Below are 6877 nucleotides of genomic sequence, written 5' to 3'. Positions count from 1 at the left end.
ACCATAATTATCCCTGCTCAACAATTCCACTTTGCATTCTATATATTGAAAATATAGCAGTTTTTGTGTTTTTTTTTTTTTACAGAAATTGGCATTTACATCATATAAACCAGTATTTAAAGGGTTAATTTTTTGAAAATAATTAAAAACTTGGCAGTTATGATCAGAACTGAAGTGAAATAAAAGATCTACGAAAAAAGAAGCGGAAAAAAATATTAACATATGATGTTTTTAGGTCGTTTTAAAAAGGGACAAAAATGTCCCTTTTCAGAAATTAAGTTGTGTTTTAAATCAGGTATGAGGGTTAAGATGGTGTAATATACTGTATGTCTCTGTGCACATCAAGACATTAAATTTGTGGAAATTTGAATCATTGGATAACACATGTAAGCATTTATTAATGACTGTAAAGATCATAATCCCAGAGATTTAGTCTGAGCTCAGATGGATTGTCCTTTCTTTGCTCTTGACAAGTCTGTGATCAAATCTTATCCTGCTGCAGTGGTAGTGTGAGTGTTGTGTTCTAGGTTTACCCACAAGTGTCAGATGTACGGGGTGCACTTGTAAACACACTCCAAAGCGCAGGCAGAGAGAAGTTGCACTGTGTAACCCAAGAACTTCACTGCCCACCTTCACAGGAGAATTGTGAGTTCCAGCTCATAATGAATGCACAGACTTGGCACAGGGCTCACTTAACAAACCCTAACCGGTTTAAACACAAGAAGATAGTGTGTGCACAGAAAGACTATCCTTACATATTAATATATAAACAAGGATCTGAAGAATCTGAGGGATCTATGTGTTGAAATGTCACACTGTTCATTATACTATGATACATGACAGGAGCAGTTACTGCGTGAACAGATAAGGATCTGTTGCAAATTAGCTGGAGCTGACTGCATACGTCACAATCCAGGCTACTTAGATGTACTTTTTAATTTAGAGTATCTTAATAATAATGAATTGTTAAATGTAACTGATAAAAGGTTTATGTTTATATACAGTACAATGACACATTATACTATTATAGACTCAGATCTGACTTTCAGCAGCCACATCAAAGCTGTCACCAAGGCAGCTTTTTACCATCTCAGAAACATCAACAGAATTAAAGGTTTCCTCTCCCAAAAAGACCAGGAGAAACTCATCCATGCATTCATCTCCAGTAGACTCCATCACTGTAATGCTCTTTTAACTGGACTTCCCAAAAAGAGCATTAAACATCTGCAGCTCATCCAGAACGCTGCTGCTAGAGTTTTAACCCGGACTAAGAGATCTGAACACATCACACCAGTTTTAAAATCTTTACACTGGCTTCCAGTCAGTCACAGAATAGATTTTAAAAGCCTGCCGATGGTTTACAAATCCCAGAACGGTTTAGGGCCAAAATACATCTGTGATATGTTCAGAGAATATAAACCCAGCAGAGCTCTTAGATCCAAGGACTCAGGTCAGCTGGTCCAGTCCAGAGTCCAGACTAAACATGGAGAAGCAGCATTTAGCTGTTATGCTGCAAATAAGTGGAACAAACTGCCAGTGGAGATTAAACTTTCACCAAATGGAGACATTTTTAAATCCAGGTTAAAAACATTTCTTTTCTCATGTGTCTATGCATGAAATATCTTTTAACTTATCTAGACTGTTGCCTGATTTTAAATTCATTTAAATGATTTTATTTGTTTCTCTTTATATTATTTTATGTATTTTTAATGCTTCTTGCACTCCCTGCTGCAATGCTTTTATTTTATGTAAAGCACTTTGAACTGTTTGTACATGAAATGTGCTATACAAATAAATTTGATTTGATTTTGATTTATACCCACATGTTCATTTGAAGGCTTCAAGTGGAGTTACAATCTCTTAGAGGGAAGGACACCTTACTAATGAACATAAATCTTTGATCGGATAAGGAACTGCATTGTATAAACGTCTTAGCCTCAAGTTGACCTTCCGAAATTTGTGCTGGTGTACAGTTCACCATGCAAGCTCATAAATGACAGAAAAAGCAATATAAAAACAATATAACCTTGTTATCATGATCTTTACGAGAGGGTTTTGCCCCAGTAACAGAGTAAGATGATTCAATTTCTATATCTGCGTTATTGTGTTTAGATAGACACAGTTACTTAATAAGGTCACAATATGAAGAGAGCATCATGGCCAACTATAGCCACATCCACTGGATCACTGAATAGCACAAATGACCAGCATTGGCTGGCTTAGGAGATACCAAGTTCACATCTCTCTTGGAAAAATCTGGGATCACCAGAAATACTATTTATAGCGAAACATTTCTTAGACAAAAATATCAAAGAAAAAGTTGCATTGCATTATAAGATTAAATAAGGCGACTGGCACTCAGCTGCCCCCTTGGGGTAAGGATGCTGGCAGACAGATAGACTGGTAGCAGTACCAGCTGTTCACCACGTGTTACACAGTATGCTGATGAAGTCAGACAGTATTTTGTGACAGGTGGTTGTTGTGTAAGGGACTTACAGTTTGTTACAAAAAGGAGGACATTTTTTATAACCAGCAGATAAAAAGTGAGCAGTAAGTCAAAGCAGATAGGGCTCAAATAAAACAGAGTACTTCTGAAAAATGTGTGTGTCCTGTTGCTGCCTCTTGTGTAAGGCATGCACCAGTGTGTGCACGTGCGTTTGAGGCAAGCTGATACGCTTGCCTGGCACAGTGTCTTCAATTGAGGCAATGTTTGGGATTATCAATCATAATATAGCTCATTCCCTGTGTGGCAGCCGTTCAGTCACATGTCCCATCCAGCTGTTGCTTACTTTTCCAGCTGTTGCTATGGCACTTTTCAGAACATTGTGTTGCTTTTATAGTGAAATCTCATCATCACTTTGAATCAAAGTGAGTATTTTTTTTTTTTTTATCCAAATACATGGCTGAAAATACACATAGCTGTAGACATTGTAGAGAGCTGGCACAGAGCAGAATATAAACCAAAATTGCACAATTCACTTTCTCCATTTTTGATTAGTGAGACTTTTGACTTACCCTCTATTGATCCATCGTGTCCACTGAGTAACAGAGGACCATAAAAGTAAGCTGAGGAGCAATCCATCAGTGAGTGTCTGTTCTGGCTCTGAAATCTCATTTTCTTGAAAGCCTCTTCATTGTTGTACTATCAGTCAGTGGCCGGACGCTGTCAGCTTCCCGCAAAAGCTGACTCTGATACACAGCGATAGTTTGCATCCACAGGAGCAGGAGCCTATCGCTATCAAATGATAGCATTCTGCCGGTTGGGTTATAACTTTTTCACATAACAGTGTGATGTAAGCAGGTGGACTTGATCTGGGCGCAAAGTCTGACCCCCTGTAGCAGATTTATTACAAGTCTGTGTGATTTGTAGGATTATCCACTATCCAAGATGTAATACGCTGTCCTCAACAAGCAAACCTCATCAAAAATATTGTAACATTGGTCAAAATACAATTTTTCGACTCCAAACTGCAGTTACAACGTAGGCCATTTTTTTTTTTTACTGATGTCACATTGAAGTTAATTTTAAGTATGTGTTTAAGTTAACAAGCAATTTTATCACAATTCAGGAAGTTTCCGATGGTGTATGCAGCTGCAGATCTGACAACTGACATCGACTGTGTCTCCAGATAACAGGAACTCATGAGTGAGTTTAGACCTCGGCTCCCCCTCCAAAGCCAGGAAGATTAATTATCAAAATGGCAGTTGCTTTATACAAGTGAACAGATTAGAGCAATTTCCATAACCCTTTCAACGCTGTAAACATGGAATGACAGCTTTGTTGTCATTGCCAGAGCAAGGTTAGTAAAAAATGATGAATTCATTCAATGATTTGAATTAAAATATCACATTTTTCATTCAGAATCGGTGTTCACCGATTCTGTTCATAATTTTTATGGACAGAATTTCCAGGCGCAGCCAGGGCGTTGAGGGGGTCCGTTTTGGCGACCTCAGAATCGGGTCTCTGCTCTTTGCGGACGATGTGGTTCTGTTGGCGTCGTCGGGCCGTGACCTTCAGCTCTCACTGGAGCGGTTCGCAGCCGAGTGTGAAGCGGCTGGGATGAGAATCAGCACCTCCAAATCCGAGACCATGGTCTTAGGCCGTAAAAGGGTTGAATGCCCTCTCTGTGTCGGGAATGAGATCCTTCCCCAAGTGGAGGAGTTCAAGTATCTCGGGGTCTTGTTCACGAGTGAGGGACGAATGGAGCAAGAGATTGACAGGCGGATCGGTCCGGCGTCTGCAGTGATGCGGGCTCTGCACCGGCCCGTCGTGGTGAAGAAGGAGCTGAGCCAGAAGGCGAAGCTCTCGATTTACCGGTCAATCTATGTTCCTACCCTCACCTATGGTCACGAGCTGTGGGTAGTGACCGAAAGAACGAGATCGCGAATACAAGCGGCCGAAATGAGTTTCCTCCGCAGGGTGTCTGGGCTCTCCCTTAGAGATAGGGTGAGAAGCTCATCATCCGGGAGGGGCTCGGAGTAGAACCGCTGCTCCTCCGCATCAAGAGGAGTCAGATGAGGTGGCTCAGGCATCTGGTTAGGATGCCTCCTGGACGCCTCCCCGGTGAGGTGTTCCGGGCCCGTCCCACTGGGAAGAGGCCCCGGGGAAGACCCAGGACACGTTGGAGAGACTATGTTTTGCCGGGGACAGGGACGTCTGGGTTTCTCTGCTTAAGCTGCTGCCCCCGCGACCCGATCCCCGGACAAGCGGCAGATAATGGATGGATGGATGGACTTTTTTCATTCAAATCAGACCTGCATGCACCCGCAATGCTTTTAATGTTTTTAATTTAGTTATTTATTTTTTTGAGAAGCAGTTTGTCTTAGGCTAAATAACTGTCTTCGACATTCTCGTGAAACAGGTCTCTGGCTGAAAATGATTGTTTTGCCAGTGAATTTGACAAAAAACACCCATTTAAACAAGCCTTCAAAAGTTCAGGACAGACAAACAAGTTTCCTCAACAGCAAGTATTCCCTCATACACTGTACTCCAGAACAAAGCTGGCAAGTTGTTTATCTGGACACTTGCCAGCCTTGCTTAATGGTGCTTCAAATGTGCTTTAGATAAAGTTTACAAAGGCATACTTAGCTGTTGATAAACCCCAAAAAGAGCTCTTAAAATTCACAGCAGCAAGTGAAGATTGTATAGGAATCTTTGGCTTCCGTTGGCTTTATGCCACCTTATGCTATCCAGGTAGTGCACTATGTAATTATCTAGAGGGGCTAGAGTTATTCCTCATAGTTGACCAACATCCATAGCTATCATCATTAAAATCAGCTTGGATTATTACCTTTCTCAGTGGTCATTTTTTACTTTCTTTGAACTTGGATATTTTTCTGCCACATCAATAGCTACAGAGATAGTTATCTATAATATTGGTATATGGTTATATTTTAGATACAATCTTTTTGAGTGAAACCAAGGAAGAATCATATTTTGCTGATCAACTGTAGTGAAGTACTTATCGTAGTTTAATTTCTGTTTCATTTTTAAATGACATGTGTTCTCTCTTTTTAGTCAGCTTTTCATTCATTTCCTGTTTCATTTTTTTAGGATTTAATGACTGAAAAAAATGTCTTTTACTTTTGTTTGCTTTGTGTGTCTGTCACAACTTTTTTGTTTCATGTTAATTATCAAACTGTTCTTTTCCTTCCATCCACACCTTGTTGTTCGCAGTCATCGCTCTGTTCTTCTCAGTTTTGTATTGTGTTAGGCTCCTTGTCACAAGCTTTCCACCCTTGATCTTGCATCATTACTTCTGCTGACTTATTTTGTTGCCAGTTTTTGTCTTTTGCCTCGCTCATGTTATTGATGTATGCTCCTGGGTAGGCTTTGTTTGTGGATTCTGCATTGTGAAGTACTTATCCGTTAACTCTGATTTCTTAGTTTTAAACCCTGCTTAAGTCCTGCATTTATTTAAGTAATATTTTTTTTATTTAACACACATTATATATTATCTTTGCCTTTAATTTTAAAATAGAAGTAAAACGATTGCATTCTATTTTCTTGTTATTACATTATTACAATTGTCCTCTTCAGATATATACTGATATCATACACTGATAACTCTGCAAATGGTGGGTGCATCAGTGATGCACAAGAGGTTGAAAAATGAAACTGGCTGATCACTTTCCCATGGTGTGGGAACAATCACCTCATCTTAAACACAAACAAAACAAAATAGATTATTGGGGATTTTAGGAGGACCAGAGTGAGCAAAGGCTTTCTCCATCCAAGGTGAAGAGGTGGAGGTGGTTGTGGAATACAGATACCAGCGGGTTTACCTGGACAACAGACTGGACTGGAACTAAGTGTGAAAGGATAGCAGAGAGAGTAATATATCTGAAAATAGCTGGACAATAAATAAAGGTTGTGAATTAGAGCAAAGAAAATAATGATATGAGTAAACATTTAATCAACATCATGATATTTAACTGTTCAGCTCAGACTTCCATATGAGCATGTCTGTTATTTGCATAATTGATCAACATGGCTGTAAAAACAAAGAAAGACTGAACTAGAATAAAAATACACCAATCAAACAGCTTGCTGGCACAGTGCTTAATTTATAGGTTTTATTAAAACACAAAGCAATTAATTTATGGGGATTTAAAGGTCAGGGTGCAATGTTTTTGTGTTTTCAGTTTCAGTCTTATTCTTCGGATGTCCCCCGTCGGTTGACTCTGATACCATGGCTTCTACTCAAGAGATGTTTTCAGTTCAAAATGTCCAATCTATTTCTGTCTATTATGACCACATGGCTGTAAACCTAATGATAATTCTCTTTATGGAAAACCTAAGATGATGAATAAACTATCTACCTACTAAAGATCAGAATGCTATAATTGAATACTGCTATGCTGTCATGATAATGTA

Source organism: Odontesthes bonariensis, chromosome 22, assembly GCF_027942865.1.
Source record: "Odontesthes bonariensis isolate fOdoBon6 chromosome 22, fOdoBon6.hap1, whole genome shotgun sequence".
Lineage (NCBI taxonomy): Eukaryota > Metazoa > Chordata > Actinopteri > Atheriniformes > Atherinopsidae > Odontesthes > Odontesthes bonariensis.
This window is presented reverse-complemented; position numbering follows the sequence as displayed.